At 45.9% G+C, this 23,034-nt stretch overlaps 1 long non-coding RNA gene across 1 annotated transcript; it reads right to left on the minus strand.

The window, feature by feature from the left end:
• Nucleotides 1-11,875: 11,875 nt before the first annotated feature.
• On the minus strand, nt 11,876-22,953 carry LOC123344629. The gene is made up of 4 exons (XR_006572608.1): nt 22,836-22,953; nt 21,006-21,172; nt 17,928-18,032; nt 11,876-12,722 (listed from the first exon to the last, which is right to left on the minus strand). It is a non-coding gene; the product is annotated as an uncharacterized LOC123344629 (long non-coding RNA).
• Nucleotides 22,954-23,034: the final 81 nt, after the last annotated feature.

Below are 23,034 nucleotides of genomic sequence, written 5' to 3' on the forward strand. Positions count from 1 at the left end.
ATAAGAACATCCCCAAAATAAAACACACACTAAACTAGAGAAGGAGGGTAGACTGCCTCCATTCCTGGCTAAACCCTGGGGATTATTTTGCCCCATAACCGTGGGTTCGCCCTAACTAAAGATCCAGCCGATGAGGAGGCCTTCTGTCTCTAGGTGGATTACGGCGAACTTCTGGTGTTGTTGCACCCGAAAGTACTAGGGGCTCAGGGTCCGCAGCACGAATAGGTGAGGAGGTGGTATCAGCTCGTGCTGGGCAAAGGGGTATCTCAGCTGCCGGCGGTAATGGAGGAGAACAGTCAGGAACAGGTGACTCATGATTCGGTGTCTCACCAGGAGGGGTGAAGTCAGACCCCTCAACTGCAGATGCGTCCTGAAGACTGGCATGACCTGGCAACAGCTGATCTACATGTCGCCGCCAGGTAAGATTCTCTGCAGTCCGGACTGTATAGGAAACAGGTCCTGTTTGAGTGATGACTGTGGCCGGGACCCATTTAGCTCTGGAAGTATAATTCCGAGCCAAAACTGGCTGTCCTGGGCTAAAGGTTCGGTCTTTTGCTCTGGGTGCCCGTCTGATGACTTGATATTGCTGCTGATGTTGCACAATTTCTCTGGGTTCAGAAGGTTTCAGCAGATCAAAGCAAGTGCGCAGCTGTCGTCCCATCATTAGAAAGGCTGGGGAAGCCTGGGTCGTAGCATGAGGTGTGTTTCTATAGGAAAGTAAGAAGGTATCCAGACGCTTTTGAATGGAGTGTTGTCCCTTTGCTGATTTCAAAGCGTTTTTCATTGTCTGCACAAATCTTTCAGCTAATCCGTTGGTGGACGGATGATATGGTGCTGACGTGATGTGGTGTATCCCATTTGCCTTCATAAAATTTTGAAACTCCTGAGAGACGAACTGCGGTCCGTTGTCGCTCACAAGTTGTTCTGGCAGACCAAAACGACTAAAGAGTCCTCGTAGTTTTTGAATAGTACTCTCTGCAGTAGTGGACTGCATTATAGAGACTTCTGGCCATTTAGAATGGGCATCTACTGCCACCAAGAACATGCTTCCTTCAAGGGGGCCAGCAAAGTCAACGTGAATACGTTGCCACGGGTTTTCAGGCCAGTCCCATGGGTGTAGGGGTGCCAACTGGGGTGCATTTCTTACACCCTGACATGACATACAAGCTTTTGCCTTCTCTTCAATAGCACTGTCCAATCTAGGCCACCAAAAATAGCTTCGTGCAATTTCCTTCATGCGCACTATTCCACAGTGACCGGAATGTAGCTGTTCTAACATCTGTGATCTCAGGGATGGTGGAATAATGACACGCCTCCCCCACAACAAACAACCAGATTGGACCGATAACTCCGTCCGCCTGGACATGTAGGGAACAAGGTCGGGTGAGACCGGAGAGGTTTGTCAAGATTTTCCATGCATCAACAGGTCCATAACTTGGGATAATACTGGGTCAACGCGGGTTGCCTTCTTTATCTGAGTAGCAGTGATGGGTGTATTCTCTACCTGTTCCAAGTAGAAGATTTCCTTTTGGGCACTATCTTGATGTTTGACCGGTAAAGGCAACCTTGAGAGGCCATCTGCATTGCCGTGCAGAGTGGATTTCCACAATGTCACTGTAAGATTTAGTCTCAGGCTTAACAGGGTGTAGTAAGCTGCGTAGCAGAGAGTAGGTTTTAGCCCCTACAACAGTTAAGAATATTGGCACCTTCTTCGCTTCTGTAATGTCATTTGCAATACCAAAAAGCTCAAAACGCTCAGTATACACATGCCACTGCTCTGTATTCTCATCAAAAGGCTCCAGGGGCCTGGTCAGAGTAGCCATGATTTTTAGTTTCACTTTCACAGTCAGTGCAAACAAGCAGCTTTTTTTCTTTGTTTGGTCTTTACCTTGACTTCTACTTCCTTCTGTTACTGGAGCAGCACCAGGATCCCATCCTCGTCGCCAGTGTTATGTCCTAGGGGCAGCCGGTGTAGGAAGCAATCACTTGAGGCCAGAGAGCAGACAGCTAACCAAAACCTCCATTTTATTTACAGACACAGAGAGCTCACTCAGCCGGTTGAAACCGGCTGAGCTATCCCTTAATAGTCTAACTCAGTTGCCATAGTAACAAAACCCATGACAACCAAATACACAACAAGTACCATAACTGATATTAGAGAAAATGAAATATTTACCACTAAATTTTCTGTGTTTACTTTATGCGTTGGACAGTGTTTTGTGTTTAGATTGTTTCCTTTGTAGAATTGGTTTCCCTTGTTGTGTATTGTGGGTTTTTTCACACAGCAACTAAGGGCAGAAAAACATCTTAAAAATAGGAAAATGTGGTTGTAAAACCACAAACAGCGGCAGAGGGAATGCAGTGCAAATATATTACCTGAAACTTTAAGTCTTTGGGTGCTATCCTAACATAAATAATTAATAACACTTTTAACTGGCTAGCTTTCATATCAATAGTTTAACCACACATCTTTACGTAGCCTCATTATCCATTTCCTTTTCCTTGCATTCTTCTTGTTCAGAATTGTGATCTTTGTCTTGTAACTTTACAGTAGAATCTTCTGGCACTTTCCAGCCTTGTACCACTCTTATGGATGATAATACTTCCCATCTACCCCCTCCATGCACCTTACTTAGAACGGGCTGGTCTACACTATAAAGTTAGATTGATGCAAGGCAGCTTATGTCAACCTAGTTGTGCATGTGTCTACACTTAACACCACCTCCCTGAGCGGCGTAAGCCACGGTGGATGTAGTTAGCTTAACGCAGTGTGAGTGTAGACACTGCATTACTTATGTTGACCCTAACTGTCTTCCAGCAGCTGTACCACAATTCCCAACACTGACTACTGCTCTGATTACCACTGTGAACTCAACTGCCCAGGGGTCACAGAAACTGAAAGCATCCTCCTCCCCTTTAAAGTCCTACAGATTTTTGAAATTCCTTTTTCTGATTGCCTGGCTTGGCGAGCACACCTAGCAGCTCTCCATTGTTGAGTGCAACTACCCAGCTGACCATGAGAGCTACATGCTTCAGACATGCTCTTGCCTGGAGGAGACAGGAGATATTGGATCTCCTGGGTCTGTGGGGAGAAGAGGCTGTGCTCTGAACCAGCTGAAGTGTACCAGGTAATATATGCCAGCACCTGAAAAATAAAACATGGTAATATAAAATAGTACCAAAATAATGGATTATGGTAAATACCCATAGAAAAATGAAAACAAATAATAGGCGCCCAGTAAAAACAGGGCACCTTAATCACAAAAGAAAATAAAAATCTGAATTAAAAAGGGGATAACCTCACTGTAAATTTACAATTAAAAAAGGGTTGGTGGGAATTATATAAAATAAACCAAAACGTATGTTGGTATCAAAAGGAAAAGGGCAATGTAGTAATAAATAACTTGGCCTATAAACCATGAAATATAATGTACTCGTAAAAATGTAACTCATTTCCAATATAAACAATATCAATGGCACCCTCAAATAACTAAAACCTTTATAACTCACCCTAGATTAAAATTTTTAATTAATTTAGATTAACATTTAATTTAGATTAACATTTTAACCAAATTTAAGGGAAATAGAGTGGAATAATACAAATTGGGATATAAGTATACATCCTAATCGAGGCACACTAAACCAAATAGAGTGGTCAACTAGACTAATAATATCTGTAAAAGGCACACTTGTTCAAAAATATAAAATTGTTGAAAAAGTAGTGAAACAAAATCTCAAATGTGTACTTGGCATAATGTTGTATGTCAAGTAACAGCATGGAATGGAATTAAATGGGCAACATTATTTTAAATGTCTGGAACTGCAGCATTATTCCTTGTATGTTTCTGTTTTGAATATCAAGTGTGTAAACCAGGGCTTCGCAACCTTTCAGAAGTGCTATGCCGAGTCTTCATTTATTCACTCTAATTTAAGGTTTCGAGTGCCAGTAATACATTTTAACGTTTATAGAAGGTCTCTTTCTATAAGTCTATATTATATAACTAAACTATTGTTGTATGTAAAGTAAACAAGGTTTTCAAAATGTTTAAGAAGCTTCATTTAAAATTAAATTAAAATGCTGATCTTACACCGCCAGCCTGCTCAGCTCGCTGCCAGCCTGGGGTTCTGTTCACCTAGGCCGGCAGCGGGCTGAGTGGGGCCTGCGGCAGGGGTGCTGACTGGCAAGGGGCCCGCAGCCGGGACCCCAGACCTGGGGTGGGATTCAGGGGTCAGGGCAGAGGGCTGGGGGGTGGGAGTTCAGGGCAGAAGGCTGGATGTGTGAGGGGGTTCAGGGGTCAGGGCAGAGAGCTGGGTATGTGTGTGGGGGGTTCAGGGCAGAAGGCTGGGTGTGTGTTTGGGGGTTCAGGGGTCAGGGCAGAGGGCAATGGGGCTGTAGGACAGAAGGCTGGGTGTGGGGAGGGTTCAGGGGTCAGGGCAGAGGGCTGGGATGTGGGGGTGCAGGGCAGAAGGCTGGGTGTGTGCGGGGGTTCAGGGCAGAGGGCTGGGATGTGGGGGGATGTAGGACAGAAGGCTGGGTGTGTGGGGGGGTTCAGGGGTCAGGGCAGAGGGCTGGAGGTGTGTGGGGGGTTCTGGGGTCAGGGCAGAGGGCTGGGGTGCTCGGCTCGTGGGTGTGCTCCCAGCCCCCTGCCCTGAGCGGCTCATGGCAGGGGGCTGGAAGGGGTATGCCCTGTTCCACCCCCTTCCCCAAGGACCCGTCCCTACCTCTTCTCTGCCTCCTCTACAGAGCAGCAAGCACGTTGCCACTCTTCCCCCTCCCCCTCACAAGGGCCATCAAGTGGTTGGCGCACGAAAGGAGAGGAGGAGGGGCAGGAAAGCAGCATGCTGGGGGAAGAAGTGGGGGAGGGGGGAAGTTTGGCTGCCGCAGGACCAAGCTTTTGCCTCCTGCCCCTGCAGGGGAGAGCGGTGGGCGCTGAGAGGGGCTGGGGGCCAGGACTGCGGCAGGCAGCAGCATGCCACTCAATATCGGCTTGTGTGCTGTGTTTGGCACATGTGCCATAGGTTGCTGACCCCTGCTGTAAGCAATATAAAGAAAACAAGCTTTGCAAAAAACGTATAAAATTGAGTTGTTAAATTATCCTACTAAAAATCATAAGATAATGCTTTAAGTTTTATAAAAAACAAAAAAGAAGACACATGCTCTAATAGTTAACATACAAATTGCGGGTTTGATTGATGTGATATTACAATTATCTTTGGTAATTGAATATCGAATGGGGGACTGTTGGGATGGTGGCAAATTGGTGTGGCCATACTGAATGAATGGTGTGAGAACATGGCTTGACATGACTGAACAGCGAAAGAGGATTCTGGGAACAGAGGTGAAACTGACTGGCTCCAGGCTGCGTGTATGATCAATACTGATCTTTGAGTCAGCAAATATGTCCACTTGAAAGCAAACAACATGAGTAGAACATCCTGAGTGGAGCATGGGCTGACGGGGGCATTTTGACCCTGTTGAAGGACATCACACAGGGGGCTGAAGTGAATGAATGAATAAGGGAGTGAATGTGGAGTAATTTTCAGTTGGCACCACTCTGCAATTTCCTCCTAAAGTATTAATTAGGTAAAAATTAGTAACCACATGCCCACTGGGCATGCTTTTAAGACATGTGACTCCTTTGAGGAAAAAGAGTATAAAAATCAAGCAAATTAAATTACTGTTGGGATTCCTTAATTAACGCTTAAAGAAGCAACACTGCTAAACAGAGTAGGCAAAACTCTGCTCTGTGGGTTCGAGTAGAACTGTGAACCAGAGAGGTCTCAAGGCAACCAAGGCTTGCTTCGGGGGAATCCGAGACAGACCCGAGAGCTAAAAAAACAGACAAAGAGAAAAAAAGCCATCTATAAAATTGGTAACCACCTTCTCTGTTTGCCAAACAGAAACTTCATGAGGCTAGCACGGGGCCTGTTGGTGTATGTTTGTAAAACAAGACTCGTTAAGGGGACTGTATAGCTCTTAATGTCTAACATAGGAGTTATGTACTTAATATAACCCTTTACCATTTGTGTAATTCCTTCTCAATAAACTGCTGTGTATTAAAGAACTGTGAAATTTTTCACTGGTATAACAGTAATCTGTTCCACCGGGAGCCAGTAAAAATCCATTTCAGGAGTAGTAACGCCCCCTGGTGTCAACACCCCACAAAGTCATGAGACCATCTCATCAGTCGCTTCCTGGCGCTAGCTAAGGCCTGGTCTACACTACGCGTTTATACCGAATTTAGCAGTGTTAAACCGATTTTACGCTGCACCCGTCCACACAACGAAGCCCTTTATATCTCTTAATACCGATATCTGTACTCCTCCCCGACGAGGGGAGTAGCGCTCAAATCAGTATTGCCATGTCGGATTAGGGTTAGTGTGGCCGCAAATCGACAGTATTGGCTTCCGGGAGCTATCCCACGGTGTACCATTGTGACCACTCTGGAAAGCCATCTGAACTCAGATGCACTGGCCAGGTACACAGGAAAAGCCCTGCGAACTTTTGAATTTCATTTCCTGTTTGGCCAGCGTGGAGAGCTCATCAGCACAGGTGACCACGCAGAGCTCATCAGCACAGGTAACAATGCAGTCTCCTGAGAATCGAAAAAAAGCTCCAGCATGGACCGCACAGGAGGTACTGGATCTGATTGCTGTATGGGGAGACGATCCCGTGCTAATAGAACTCTGTTCCAAAAGACGAAATGAAAAAACATTTGAAAAAATTTCCAAGGCCATGATGCAGAAAGGCCACACCAGGGACTCAGTACAGTGCCGTGTGAAAGTTAAAGAGCTCAGACAAGCCTACCAGAAAACCAAAGAAGCAAATGGAAGGTCCAGGGCAGGGCCAAAAACATGCCGCTTCTACGCTGAGCTGCATGAAATTCTAGGGGGGTCCGCCACCACTACCCCACCCCTGTCCGTGGATTCTGAGGTGGGGGTGGTAATTGCAGCCATGGCTGAGGATTCTGCGGATGGGGAAGATGAGGAGGAAGAGGAGGATGAGCTTGTAGAGAGCACACAGCACTCCGTTCTCCCCAACAGCCAGGAGCTTTTCTCACCCTGATGGAATTACCCTCCCAGCCCTCCCAAGCAACTATCCCAGACAATGAAGCCATGGAAGGGACCTCTGGTGAGTGTACCTTGTAAATATAAGACATGGTTTAAAAGCAAGCGTTTTTTAATGATTAATTTGCCCTGAGGACTTGGGATGTATTCGCGGCCAGTACAGTTACTGGAAAAGTCTGTTAACATGTCTGGGGATGGAGCGGAAATCCTCCAGGGACATCTCCATGAAGCTCTCCTGGAGGTACTCCAAAAGCCTTTGCAGAAGGTTTCTGGGCGGAGCTGCTTTATTCCGTCCTCCATGGTAGGACACTTGACCACGCCATGCATGTAGCAAGTAATCTGGTATCATTGCATGACAAAGCCTAGCTGCATATGGTCCCGGTGATTGCTGGCATTCAAGCAACATCCGTTCTTTATCTCACTGTGTTATCCTCAGGAGAGTGATATCGTTCATGGTAACCTGGTTGAAATTTAGAAATTTAAGTAAGGGGACAGAGATGGCCATTCCTACTGGGCTGTTTGCCTGTTGCTTAAAAGAAATCCTTCCCTGCAGGTAGCCAAGCGGGGGGAAGGGGGAGCGCGATTGGCCCTGAGCTTTTCCACGTTTGGCTAGCAGGGATCTTTCCTGCTACCAGCCATGCGGTTGGGGGGTGGTGGAAAGGGGGGTGTTTAGCAGTGATCTTCCATGATACCAGCCACGGGGTGGTTTCTGCTGCTGCACGTTAACAGGAAAGAAGCAGCACTCAATGGGCTTTGCTTGCTATTTGGGAAAGGAGGGCGCTGCAGAAGACGAAAGACAATGGCTTACCATGGCCGCATGTAAGCAGAATTCTGATGCCCGGACCTGCGTCTGTGATCTGGAACACCAAAGCCGCAGGCACTCAATATTAAGAAGCAAAATGCGACCTTGTAGTGAAAACACATGTGCTATGTAAGGTGAATAGTGTTGTTCACCATGAAAGAGTATGACCATTGTTCTCTAAAATGTATCTTTTTAAATACTTCTCTCCCTTTTTTCCCCTCCCTCATGCAGCTGCAAATTTTTCAAGCATCCCTACTCCATCCCGAAGGCTATCTCAGATAAGGCGGTGGAAAAAAAAGACACGAGAAGAAATGTTTTCGGAAATCATGGAAGTGACCCGCAATGAAAGAGTGCATCTGAATGAGTGGAAGGACGTGGTAACAAAGTACAGGAAAGATGCCAGTGACCGTGAGGACAGAAGGGACCAACGTGAGGACAGGAGGGACGAACGTGAGGACAGGAGAGATGCTCGAGATGAGAGGAGAGATGCTCGAGATGAGAGGTGGCGGCAGGAAGATCAGCGGTGGCGGGATGCAACTCTGGGGCTGCTGCGTGTTCAAAGTGACATGCTCCGGCGTATGGTGGAGCTTCAGGAATGGCAGCAGGATCACAGAGTGCCGCTGCAGCCCCTGTATAACCACCCTCCCCCCTCATCATGTTCCTTAGCCTCCTCACCTGCCAGACGAGTAAGAACTCGTGGGAGTAGGCTCCGTGCACCCGCCCACTCCACCCCAGTGGACAGCCCAACCAAAAGGCTCTCATTATTATGAAATTATGAAATTTTTGTAGTGGCCTTTTACTTCCCTACTATTCTCCTCCGAAACCCCACTCAGGCTACCTTGTCAGTTCTCTCCCTCTTTTTATAATTAAGTAATAAAGAATACATGATTTTTAAACGAGAGTGACTTTATTTCCTTAGAAAGCAAGCTGTGATTGAAGGGGGGGGGGTGGCTTACAGTGAATGAGTCAATCAAGAGGGGGAGGGTTTCATCAAGGAAAAAGAAACACAACAGTCACACTGTACCCTGGCCAGTGATGAAACTGGTTTTCAAAGCTTCTCTAATGCGCACCGCTTCCTGGTGTGCTCTTCTAATCGCCCTGGTGTCTGGCTGTATGTAATCAGGGGCCAGATGATTTGCCTCAGCCTCCCACCCCGCCATAAAGGTCTCCCCTTTACTCTCACAGAGATTGTGGAGCACACAGCAAGCAGCAATAACAATGGGGACATTGGTTTGGCTGAGGTCTGAGCAAGTCAGTAATGTGCGCCAGCACGCCTTTAAACGGCCAAATGCACATTCTACCACCATTCTGCACTTGCTCAGCCTGTAGTTGAACAGCTCCTGACTACTGTCCAGGCTGCCTGTGCATGGCTTCATGAGCCACGGCATCAAGGGGTAGGCTGGGTCCCCCAGGTTAACAACAGGCATTTCAACATCCCCAACTGTTATTTTCTGGTCTGGGAAGTATTTCCCTTGCTGCAGCCGTTTAAACAGAGTAGTGTTCCTGAAGACGCGAGCGTCATGAACCCTTCCTGGCCATCCCACGTGGATGTTGGTGAAACGTCCCTTGTGATCCACCAGTGCTTGCAGCACCATGGAAAAGTACCCCTTGCAGTTTATGTAGTGGGTGCCCTGGTGCTCCTGTGCCAAGATAGGGATATGGGTTCCATCTATTGCCCCACCACAGTTAGGGAATCCCATTGCAGCAAAGCCATCCACTATGACCTGCATATTTCCCAGAGTCATTACCTTTCGTAGCAGCAGCTTAGTGATTGCTTTGGCTTCTTGCATCACAGCAGCCCCCACAGTAGATTTGCCCACTCCAAATTGATTCCTGACTGACCGGTAGCTGTCTGGCGTTGCAAGCTTCCAGAGGGCTATTGCCACTCGCTTCTCAACTGTGAGGGCTGCTCTCATCTTTGTATTCTAGCACTTCAGGGCAGGGGAAAGCAAGTCACAAATTTCCATGAAAGTGCCCTTCCGCATGCGAAAGTTTCGCAGCCACTGTGAATCGCCCCACACCTGCAAAACTATGCGGTCCCACCAGTCTGTGCTTGTTTCCCGGGCCCAAAATCGGCATTCAATGGCTAGAACCTGCCCCATTACCAGCAGGATCTCCAAAGCGCAGGGGCCCGCAGTTTGACAGAATTCTGTGTCCATGTCCTCATCACTCTCGTCGCCGCGCTGCCGTACCCACCACCTCCTCGCCTGGCTTTGCAGGTCCCGGTTCAGCATTGAGTGCACGAGAATGCGTGAGGTTTTTAAAACGTCCATGATTGCTGTCTTGAGCTGAGCAGGGTCCATGCTTGCTGTGCTATGGTGTCTGCACAGTTCACCCAGGAAAAAAGGCGTGAAACGGTTGGCTGCTGCTGCTTTCACGGAGGGAGGGGTGAGGCTGTACCCAGAAGCACCCGCGACAATGTTTTTTGCCTCATCAGGCACTGGGATCTCTACCCAGAATTTCAATGGGCGGGGGAGACTGCGGGAACTATGGGATAGCTATGGGATAGCTACCCACAGTGCAACGCTCCGGAAAGCAACGCTAGCCTCGGTACATGGACGCACACCGCCGAATTAATGTGCTTAGTGTGGCCGCGTGCACTCAACTTTATACAATCTGTTTTAAAAAAACGGTTTCTGTAAAATCGGAATAATCCTGTAGTGTAGACGTACCCCAAGATAGCTGTACATCACACCAAAGGGGGATGCTGGATGGGGGGTACTCTGTGATGTGGGGCCTACTTCCAGTCCCTTGTCAAATCATATCTCCAGGCAGAGTTTCTCTGAACAGTGTCCACTGACTCATTAGATGCTTTGAGGAGCAGTGGGCACTGTTTGGAGTTCTCTGCTCAGTGTCCCCTTCTGGTTACCTGATTTTTAACCTTTAACCTCACTCTGATTCCTCTTTTCTCCGTTGCTGTCCCAAGTAATCACTTGTGGCCTAGTTCCTCCCCCACAGGTGTGGGGGCTGGTCTTTAGCTGTGGGTGGGTCTAGAGCAGGGGTGGGCAAACTTTTTGTCCCAAGCAGGGGCGGCTTTAGATATTTTGCCGCCCCAAGCACAGCAGGCAGGCTGCCTTCGGCGGCTTGCCTGTGGGAGGTCCCTGGTCCCGTGGATTTGGCGGCATGCCTGTGGGAGGTCTGCTGAAGCTGTGGCACCAACGGACCCTCCGCAGGCATGCCGCCAAAGGCAACCTGCCTGCCACCCTCGCGGCGACCGGCAGGGCGCCCCCCCATGGCTTGCCGCCCCAGGCATGCGCTTGGCATGCTGGTGCCTGGAGCCGCCCCGGGCCCAAGGGCCACATCTAGGTATGGAGATTGTATGGTGGGCCATGAATGCTCACGAAATTGGGGTTGGGGTGCAGGAGGGGTTGAGGGCTCTGGCTGGGGGTGCGGGCTCTGGGGTGGGGCCAGAAGTCAGGAGTTAAGGGTGCAGGAGGCCTCTGGGCTGGGGCAGGGGATTGGGGTGCAGGGGATGGTGAGGGGGAGGCTCTGTCTGGAGGTGCAGGCTCTGGAGTGGGGTTGGGGATGACGGATTTGGGGTGTAGGAGGGTGCTCCAGGTTGGGACCAAGGGGTTCGGAGGGCAGATGGGGGATCAGAGCTGCCCCGGGGGTTGGGGTATGGGGGGTGAGTGCTCTGGCTGGGGGTGCGGGCTCTGGGGTGGGGCCAGAAATGAGGAGTTCAGGGTGCGGGAGGGGGTTCTGGGCTGGGGCAGGGGATTGGGGCATGGGAGGGGGTCAGGAGTGCAGGCTCCATGTGGCACTTACCTCAAGCAGCTCCCGGAAGCAGCAGCATGTTCCCCCTCCGGCTCCTATGAAGAAGTGCAGTCAGGCGGCTCTGCGCACTGCCCCATCCACAGGCGCCACCCCTGCAGCTCCCATTAGCCGCAGGTCCCGGCCAATGGGAGCTAGCTGCAGGGGTGGGGGCAGCGCGTGGAGCCCCCTGGCTGCCCCTAAACATAGGAACCAGAGGCGGGACATGCTGTTGCTTCCAGGAGCCTTGGCATGTGTAAGCAGAGCAGCCTCTGACCCCGTTCTCTGGCTGGGGAGCAGAAGCAGGGCAAGCCTCAGACCCTGCTCCATAGCAGGAGCTCGAGGGCCGGATTAAATCATCTGGAGGGCCAGATGTGGCCCGTGGGCCATAGTTTGCCCACTCTGGTCAAGAGAGACCCACCTATCACAGCAGCAGCAGTAACACTAGGATTTTACAGCATGTTGGTAGCTAACACATTGGAAAATCATTCCTATTTTTCTTAGTGTAGACATGGCCAATCTAGGGTTTGCACCAATTAAGCTAACCAGAATGGGCCCCTGCTAATTGCAACTAACAATAGAGTTAGCGATTCTACCTCTCTTGATTGTAATACTACATCTTCTAGCACAATTAAATTAATGAAAATTCAAAAGATATGTCCTGCTATTTTTGGGATGGACATCCCTGTAATTGAAAATTTATCTACACATTTAGCCAACGTTCTTTCCCCTGCATCAGGCAGCAGGCTTGCTCATGCTCAACTGGCAGGACTAGCTGGATTGCAGTGGAGTCAAAGCAAGTCCTGGCCCACTGCACAGCTGGATGTCCCCCATACTTTTTCTCCTCTTCCTCGTCCACCACCTCTTCCTCCTCGCTGTTCACAGTAGGGGCCTGTGACTCAGAGTCCTCAGAGTTTTCCTCAGTGCTGTTGGGGGTGGTGGTAGGGTCTCTGCTGAGTATAGCATGCAGCTCTTTGTAAAAGTGGCAGGTCTGCAGCTCAGCACTGGATTGATTGTTGGCCTCCCTGGCCTTCTGATGTGCCTGCCACAGCTCCTTGGCTTTCATGTAGCATGGTTGCTGGTCCCTGTCATACCCCTCCTCCTGCATAAAAACATAAGAACATAAGAATGGCCATACTGGGTCAGACCAAAGGTTCATCCAGCCCAGTATCCTGTCTACCAAAAGTGTCCAATGCCATGTGCCCTAGAGGGAGTGAACCTAACAGGTAATGATCAAGTGATCTCTCTCCTGCCATCCATCTCCAACCTCTGACAAACAGAGTCTATTTTATAGAACTGTGTTTTATTTTTCAGGTGCTGGCATATATTACCTGGTACACTTTTGGGTTTTTTTTATTAGCTATACCAGAAAGGAAATGAGCGCACTGGCGTATATTATATGTATGCACTTGCACTTTTCAGGTATCTTGGAATGACTGATTAATATAAGAATAATAACTTACTACCCAGTTAAGTGTATGGGGCCAAATTTTTTTTTTACTTCGTTCCAAGATATTTTTTTTTAACTGTTCTTCCAAGATTTCCCAGCCTTTTATACACAATTTTTTTAAGGACAATTTTGAGTGAATTTTTTTTAATTAACAATTTTTAAAACACTTTTTTCAATAGTTTAATTAATTTTATTACAGAACATCCCATTTTTTGGTTCATGATTTTTTGTTTTGTTTTTCACTATGTGCTGATTATATTAAGTATTTTGTTGTAAGAGAGTCTATGTGAATTTGACTTTTGCATAAATACTGTGAGTGCCTTAGTTTTCCTGTGTCTTGCACCAATGCTTAGGTGGTAGGGACAAGGGTGTGTGACTTGCTAAGACCCTTGGAGGCAGGTAAGGCTACTTCAGTGGCCTGTATGTAAGCTAAGTATAGATGCTATTCTTCATAACCTAAAACCTAGGCGCAGGGATGTGACCAGGTGATATTTTGCTCGGGAAGTGAGCCAAAGACCAGGAGGAGGGGCAATGGACATGTTGGAGGTTGGATTGCGAGAAGCTGTGCAGTCTGTGGTTGGGAGAGAGGCGGGGAGTCTAAGATGGACTTGACTAAAAGTAACCGATTCCTGTGCCAACAAGTCCGTTTTACATTGTGTACCTGTTAATAAATAAAGCCTCATTTTACAATGTTGTTTGAGAGTTACAACTGACAACGTAGTTGAAGCGCAGGGCCCTTTGGCTTCCCCAGGTGGACTCACTGCAGGGATGCCAAATGCCCCAAGATCAGACACAGGAAGGCCAAGGCCATTTAGGCTTCCCCCCGCCCCCAGTAACAGTGTGAGGGGAGGCATGCCTCACCAGGGTTTTGACTGGCTTTTTAGAGAGCAGTTTTAGAGTATTAGCCTGGTGACTCTGTGACAGACTGTTGATTATTCACTTCTTAGGGACTAAGATTACAGACATTTTAAATTTAGATTTGTTGTATGTATTTATGTATGCGTGTGTGTGTGTATATACACACACACACACTGATTACAATCTGGAATTAACCATTTTATAGGTTTAGGAACATTGTGATGTTCTTGTATTGATTTGATTACATTAACCCATGTTTATCCTCCTATATATTACATATTGTCCCCATATGAGGTATGGCATCTTAAAGCACATTTATGTTAGGTTACTTTTGTTTGGACACTTAAATACAGATTTATTACCATACCCCAGTAAACATGTGTTCTGTGTGCACCAATTACATTTTTATTGACACGTTTATATTTTCAGTGATGCTATACAATTTTACAGTTAATTATATGTAAGCAGAGTCAGGATGAGCCTTACCCTGACATCCAGTGGTAAATTATGAGGAGTGGGCAAAGGAATTTCAAGAATGTGCATTTGCATTGGTAAACCGACTCCACTTAGCATAACACACAGCAGCCTGGGATGGTTATTTTCACAGCTGTGGGATCCCCAATTTCTTTGTTATTGGGGCAGGAAGGAAAAAAAGTGCTGTCACCTTAATTATGTGAATGAGGAACTATGAGACTGCTTTATGATAGAAATGACTCAACCTACATTAAATAGTACTTGCTAGACAAGGGCATGGGTTCCAAAACCCAGTGAAGGGAGAGAGGTTGGGGACTGGTGTGTGTACCTGATGGTATGGGCCCCTTTTGGGGGCCTGGAACACCAATTGCATATCCTCCTTTCTCCACTGTTAAAGAGCAGAGCTAATTTTGAATCCTTTAGGAGTCCATCTAGAGGCTGCTGACCTGAATTCACGTTTGGTCAATGTGGCACTGGGGCTCCCCTACTACAAGCTGAAACCACTAAGAGCTGAAATCACTAAAAGAGCTGAGCTTACTGAGCTGAGATCACTGAGTGGGGGAGCCTGAAGATCGATCACTAAGCGGCTGGCAGAGCGGAGCAGTCTGCAGCATGTTGGAACAGCCCATAGAACAGTGAGCAGTGTGGAGCGGTTTGTGGGGACGGCTGACGTGGTTCACGGGTCTGCTGGAGGAGCCACACAGCTGGTGGAGTGGAGCCAGTCGTGGTGAAGGCTGCAGCAGAACTCCACGGAGAAGCGGGGCAGTTGGCCCTGGCCCACGTAAGGTGTCCCTTAACATCCTGTGTGCGCCCCCCCCATTTCCACCCAGGCTGGGGGGGCGTAAAACTCTGCAGATAAACTTTTGAACTCTGGGGTGGCACTGACCAGAGACAGAGACTTTTGGGTTGTTGGACTTTGGGGTGATTGGACTTAAGACCCTAAGGGGGAAAGGACATTGCCAAATGTACTTGGGGGTGGGTTTTTGCTTATGGTTTGTGTATAGTCCTGTTTGTGGTGTCTCTCCAACGTGATGCCGCATTGGTTCCCTCCTTTATTAAAAGGATTTTGTTACACTCAGACTCTGTGCTTGCGAGTGGGGAAGTATTGCCTCCTAGAGGCACCCGGGGGGTGGGTAGGTAATTGTCCCAGGTCACTGGGTGGGGGCTCAAGCCGGTTTTGCATTGTGTTATTGAAACGGAACCCCTGGATACTGAACCCGGCCCTTGTTGCTGCCAACTTAGAGGGGCAGAAGGGTTACATATATATTTGACTGGAATTTTAGTTTTATTTTAAAACGAAGCTCCTTGAATTATATATTATTGGGGTGCTTTTTTCAATGGTGTTGGTGTGTTTATGTGGTGTATGTAGGTCCCACAATTCCCCAATTTTGGTATTAATTGCTTGGAATACGTTGGCCCCCATGCATGTGCACCATTTGTTACACTTGAGGTCCTTAAACACCTTTTGTTAGTTGGATTATATTCCCTTTTAACTACTGAAGCATGTTTTTTTTTTTAAGTTTCTTACCACCCTTTTGTTAATATCTTGGATGTTAATCCCTGTACCTACACAGAAATACATGTCTTATTTGGTACATGAAATGTCCACATTTTCGGAGTGTCTTTTATGGCGTCAAACGGAATGACAGATTTTGTTACCATAGGGTGCCAGATTTTCCCCTCTTCCACATTCTTCCTTTTTATTATCTCCTTTACTGGGTTTAGCAACTTGATATTCCTTTATTGAGTTGTGGAGAGTTTTTATACTGGAAAATCAGTTGCCTGGAGAGAAATTTTTTTTATTTCCTTTTACTTTGCTTTCTTTTAGCCTTTTTTTCTCCCTTTGTTCCTAGTGAAATAAATGCTGCTAGAGTAAACATTATCAGGGAAACAACTCTAGCATGACTTTTATATAGGACTTTTTGCAGAGGCTGGCTTCAAGTTGTTGCCCACAGTAAAGTTTACTCTGGCTAGGACTTCGATTAATTTTGCACCGTTATTTATCCCAATACTGGAATTTAGACTTTCCAAAAGCACTTTTAAAACTTTCCCCTCCTTAGAGAATTAAGCCTGGAGGTTGTTTTCATATTTTGAGATTTTTCTATACTGATAGTATATTAAAAGCAGGAAGCCTACTACACAACCAGTGAGGCCTCTGGGTCGTTAATGTTTTCTTAGCACCTTGGAACCCAAGAAGAATAAAGCCAAAATAGGAGAACTAAAGAAATTTGCATTTATTTTTACAGTTAAGAAATTATAGTAAAGATTAGTTTACTAGATTTTTTGGAGAGGATTAACAAGGTGATTTAGACAAGGTGATTTTGTGAATATAGACAGGTTTCAGAGTAGCAGGCGTGTTAGTCTGTATCCGCAAAAAGAACAGGAGTACTTGTGGCACCTTAGAGACTAACAAATTTATTTGAGCATAAGCTTTTGAAAGTACTCCTGTTCTTTTAGTGAATATAGTGTACTCAGATTTTCAGAAAGGCTTTGAACCTTTACTGAAAATTTTTCGGCAAGGTGAGCTGTTATAGGATGAGAGAAAGTTCTTTATGGATCAATAACTGGTTAAAATATAAGAGACAAAAGGCAAAAATAACTGGTTAGTTTTTAGAATGTAGAGAGGTAAACAGTGGCGTTTCCAGGAGTCTGTACTGGGAAAAGGCAGTACTGTTAAATTATATATATATATATCAAACAATGAAGTGGCAAAAATTTGCAGATGATACAAAACTTTCAGATAGTCAAGTCCAAAACAGACTTTAAAGAGTTGTAAAAATCAAACTGGGTGACTAGGCAGATGAAATTCAATGCTGACAAATGTGAAGTAATGCATGTTGGAAAAACATAATTCCAACTACACATATAAAATAATGGGGTCTAAATTAGCTACTACCACCCAAAAACAAAACAACAACAACAAAAGAGGAATTATTGTGTATAGATCCCTAAAAACATTCACTTAATGTGCAACAGCCATAACTGAAAACAAACAAAAAACCCAGAAAATAAAGCAACAAAAATACACAGGGGTCTGGAACAACTTTATATAAGAAAAGATTAACAAGACTGGGACTTTCCACCTTGGAAAAGAGATAACTTTGTTGAGAAAGTAAATAAGAAAGTGTTATTTACTTCTTGTTTTTTATAACACAAGAACTAGGGTTACCAATAAGATTGCTAAGCAGCAGGATTAAAATAAACAAAAAGAAATAAACACAGGAAAATTAACCTGTGGAACTTCTTGTCAGAAAATGTTGTAAAGGCCAAGATTATAACAAGGTGTTTTTTGTTGTAAAAGAAAGGGATAAATGTATAGAGGCTATTAGCCAAGATGGGCAGGGGTAGTGTCCCTGGCCTCTGTTTGCCAGAAGCTGGGAATGGGCTGCAATGATCATTGCCTGGCATTGGTCATTATTAAAAGACAGGACACTGGGCTAGATGGACCTTTAGTTTGACCCAGATGTTTTTATGCTTGTGCCCCTAAGAAGGGTGCTCACTGTATTGAAATTTAAGTAACTTAACAATTTTCTGGCTTATTTTTCACATGGAATCCTGTGGCACAGACAGGTCTAGTAATTCCATCACCAACAAGCCATAGCAAATTTCACAGCATACTTCTTGATTAACCTGCAAAAATATAAGCATACAAAACAAAAACAAAACACACAAGGCCTCTGACTGGGCCTGATAGGTTAGCACATAGTGTGCATTTATTTCTGAAAATTGTTATATCTAGTCCCTTGGCAAGTATAATTGGATTTGATCAGAACGTTTGTATACGTCTTCATCTGGAGTGGTTACTAAAACTGCCACGGGACTGGCCATATACTTAACTATTAACTGGAAAGGGTTTCCTTTATATAGGGTTTATTTTACTTTTGTTTACCAATTCTTAAGCATTACTGTGTTTTCTATTTTTTATTGATATTTTAATTATTCCTTTGGCTCTTCCTTTTGTTTGTGTTGGTTTTTCTGTCCAAATGTTTTCCAATGTTTGCATTAAATTTGCTACCCAGATCTTCTTCTGTACCTGCTCAGGCATTTGTTTTTTTGGTGTTAACAGGAACTCAGGAGTTCTTATAATTTAGCCTGTTGTTAATTCAAAGAGGTTAACAACATAACAAAGAAACAATTAACAAATAACAAATTTAGTACAGAGAACCATTTAGCCCTGACCACTGCTCTGGCCATTATAGTTAGAAGGTTGGCTATAACAGGGGTAAGAGCTACAATTATATTTTTATAGTATAATCATGGGATGTCATCTGCCATCTGGTTTCTGAACAAGCCAGATTGGGGAGTTAAAGTGTCAAAGCCCCTGCACTACTACCCCTTGTGCTTTTAGATCTTGCAACAGTTTTTTTTATATGGGGAACAGCTTCTGCTGGATAGGAATGCTGAGCAGCAGGCTTTACACATTTTTTTTCACTATTTTATCACTGCCTTTTCTTTCTAGCCCAAACCATGAGAAATTCCCTTATCCACTTATTGTCTGGCAGTGCCACAGCTGCCATAGCTTTACAGGCTCACTTTCTTAATCCTTCTGAAATAGCCCAGTTATTTACAGTCTCTTTCTTCTCAATCATCCTTTCTGACAAATTAATCATTCACATTTCCTGTTGTATCATATCTACTTTTAATATAGCTTTTTCAGTTATGCTGTTACAAACCACTGTATTTATTTAAAATTTAGTTTGATCTACTACCCATGACAGGTGTTTTAATACCTGAAGTTGCCTTTGCTCCTGTATGAATTAATGCCAGCAACCATTATGTTTCCATCTGTCCCCTTTTCCACGTAAGATTTACCAATTGTGTGGGGCTGTAATTTGGCTACTAACATTTACCTTTGGGGGCAGGGGTTGCTAAGGGCAAGGCATTTTTAGTGAAATGTGGAGCCACCCTGACAGGGAGCTGCCAATTTCATCTGAGCCAATGCGGGGATAATAAGCCATAAGAACTCACCCGCAGATCTTCTGTACCTGTTCCCATGGTCTCAACAGCCTTAACTCCTGATTGCAGTGTATACTTCCCTGTCTTCGTACTATAACTAAATCTGGCCCCTGAGCTATAATTAATATAAGTCAAAACTGATTCAGAACAATATTCAAATTAGTAGATTAACACCAATGATTGAAGATACCAAGCTCTTAATGGGCAACCAGTTCAGAAACAGTTTGATTCAGTTTAAAGACCTATTCACTTAGACACGACAGGTTTCAGAGTGGTACCTGTGTTAGTCTGTATCAGCAAAAACAACAAGGAGTCTTTATAGCACGTTAGAGACTAACAAATGTAAACCGTCACCTACAGCCCCCAACTAAAACCTCTCCAGCGCATCATCAAGGATCAACAACCTAACCTGAAGGATGATCCCTCATTCTTACGGACCTTGGGAGACAGGCCAGCCCTTGCTTACAGACAGCCCCCCAACCTGAAGCAAATACTCACCAGCAACTACACACAAAACAACAAAAACACTAACCCAAGAACCAATCCCTGCAACAAACCCTGTTGCCAACTCTGTCCGCATATCTATTCAAGGGACACCATCATAGGACCTAACAACATCAGCCACACCATCAGGGGCTCGTTCACCTGCACATCTACCAATGTGATATATGCCATCATGTGCCAGCAATGCTCCTCTGCCATGTACATTGGCCAAACCGGGCAGTCTCTACACAAAAGAATAAATGGACACAAATCAGACATCAAGAATTGTAACATTCAAAAAACAATAAGAGAGCACTTCAATCTCCCTGGACACACAATAACAGACTTAAAAATGGCAATTCTTCAACAAAAAAACTTCAAAAACTTAAACGATAAACTGCAGAACTGGAATTAATTTGCAAACTGGACACCATCAAATTAGGTCTGAATAAAGAATAGGAGTGGATGGGTCACTACAAAAAGTAATTTTCCCTCTGCTGATACTCACACCTTCTTGTCAACTGTTGGAAATGGGCAATGTCCACCTTGATTGAATTGGCCTCGTTAGCACTACAAAAGTAATTTCCCCTCTCTTGATATTCACCCCTTCTTGTCCACTGTTGAGAATAGGCCACTTCCTCCTCAATTGAATAGGCCTCGTTAGCACTGACCCCCACTTGGTAAGGCAACTCCCATCTTTTCATGTGCTGTAATATTTATACTGCTTACTGTATTTTTCACTCCATGCATCTGATGAAGTGGGTTTTAGCTCACAAAAGCTTATGCCCAAATAAATGTGTTAGTCTCTAAGGTGCCACAAGGACTCCTCGTTTTTGTTTAGACACGACAGTAAACTGTCCTCTGCTATCAAATGTCGACAGCAGGGGGCGCTACTAACCTTGAAATGGATCTTTACTGGCTCCCAGTGGAGCAGATTATTGTCATACCAGTGAAAAAGGTCCTCAGTAGTTATCTTCAATTCAGGGCAGTTTATTGAGAAGGAATTACACGAGCGGTAAAGGGTTATATCAAGCACATAATTCTTATGTTAGACGTCAAGAGCTATACATTCCCCTTAACAAGTCTTTCTTTCACAAGCATACACAAACAGATCCTGCACTAGCCTCACGCAGTTTCTGCTTGGCAAACAGAGAAGATGGTTACCAGTTTTTTAGATGGCTTCTCCTCTCCTTGTCTGTTCTTCTCAGCCCTCTGGTATGTCTCAGATTCCCCCAAAGCAAGGCCTTGGTTGCCTTGAGACCTCTCTGGTTCACAGTCCTACTCGAACCCACGAAGCAGAGTTTTGGCCACTCTGTTTAGCAGTGTTGCTTCTTTAAGCGCTAATTAAGGAATCCCAACTTTTTCCTCAAAGAGGTCACATGTCTTAAAAGCATGTCCCGTGGGCATGTGATAACTAATTTTTACCTACTTAATACTTTAGGAGGAGACAGAGTGGTGCCAACTGAAAATTACCCCATATTCACTCCCGTATCAATCGTTCACTTCAACCCCCTGTGTGATGTCCTTCAACAGGGTCAAAATGCCCTGGTCAGTCTATGCTCTACTCAGGATGTTCTATAAGTGTTTGCTTTCAAGTGGACATATTTGCTGTCTCAAAGATCAGTATTAATCATACACACAGCATGGAGCCAGTCAGTTTCATCTCTGGCATCTGCCTGATGCTAAGAGAAAGATTCTGCTCCCGGAATCGTCTTTCACCATTCAGTCATATCAAGCCACGTTGTCACACCATTAATTCAGTATGGCCACACCAATTTGGCACCATCCCAACATGGGGCTGTGGATAAGATGTGCCAGGATGAACAAATGAAGGGAAAAGAGAAGCCAGAAGAGGTTCTGAAGGAACTGGAAGAGGGGCTGCAGCCTGATACACTGTACACTAGGGGTCGGCAACCTTTCAGAAGTGGTGTGCCGAGTCTTTGTTTATTCACTCTGATTTAAGGTTTTGCGTGCCAGTAATACATTTTAATGTTTTTAGAAGGTCTCTTTCTATAAGTCTATAATATATAACTAAACTATTATTGTATGTAAAGTAAATAAGGTTTTTAAAATGTTTAAGAAGCTTCCTTTAAAATTAAATTAAAATGCAGAGCCCCCAGGACCGGCGGCCAGGACCCAGGCAACATAAGTGCCACTAAAAATCAGCTTGTGTGCCACCTTCGGCACGCATGCCATAGGTTGCCTACCCCTGCTCTACACAGACGTGCGCCAGAGTCTTCCTCTTGCAGCAGAAGGGACAGGTGTCAGGGGATTCTGTGAACAGTGTGAGGGACATACTTGTGCATGGAGGAGCTGCCAACGGCTATCCCTGGTGGGCTGTGGACCCAAAGTGGAATGCAGAGTGTACATCAGTAAAATGCTAGTGTGGACAGGACAAGATCACTTTGAGTAGCTACATCCACCTAAAACTACAATTAGTCTTTTCTAGTCTAGGATTTTACAACATGTTAGTGCACATTGTGAAAACACACCTATTTTTAGGGTAGCCTCAGAGTACCTCAAACTCTATATTGCACTGATCCTCCCAACATCCCCATGGGGGGTGTGTACCATTATTCCCATTTTACAGAGAAGGCAGAGTCACTAAGCCAGTCACCCAAGGGCACTACGTGAATTTGTGACAAAACAGGACGTTGAACGGAGGTGTCCTGGGTCCTACACTAATGCCTTCACCACTGGAACCTCCTTCTTATCCACTCTTAACCTTGCCAGAACCGCACCAACGGCTGCACCCCTTGCGGGACTGGGCGACTGCAGCGCAGACGAGGCCCCAGGCGCCCTGGGCCAGCATTGTTTCCTATCATAGCACCAGTGCTTTCCTGCGATAATGGCGGTGTTCTCGCCTGCCCAGCAAGGTATTGGTGTCTCCGCAGCAACAACAGTGTCTTACCCTCCCCCACCATCCCGCGGGGTACCGGGTCCCCTCCCCCTTCCCGCGGGGTACCGGGTCCCCTCCCCCTTCTCGCGGGGTACTGGTGTCTCCCCCTCACTCTGGACAAGGGTCACGAATGAAATCCGGCGGTTGAGCGGCTGCACTTCCGCATAGTAACGGAACGCGGTTGTTAGGGAGTGTCCGGCGCCGCGGTGCCCCGGAAGCGGTTGTGTGGCGGCCAAGCCACCGCGCTGGGGTTTCTCCCATAGGGCGCCGCTCGCTCGGGGGCGTGTCCTCCAG

The sequence above is a fragment of the Mauremys mutica genome, chromosome 11 (genome assembly GCF_020497125.1).
Source record: "Mauremys mutica isolate MM-2020 ecotype Southern chromosome 11, ASM2049712v1, whole genome shotgun sequence".
Lineage (NCBI taxonomy): Eukaryota > Metazoa > Chordata > Testudines > Geoemydidae > Mauremys > Mauremys mutica.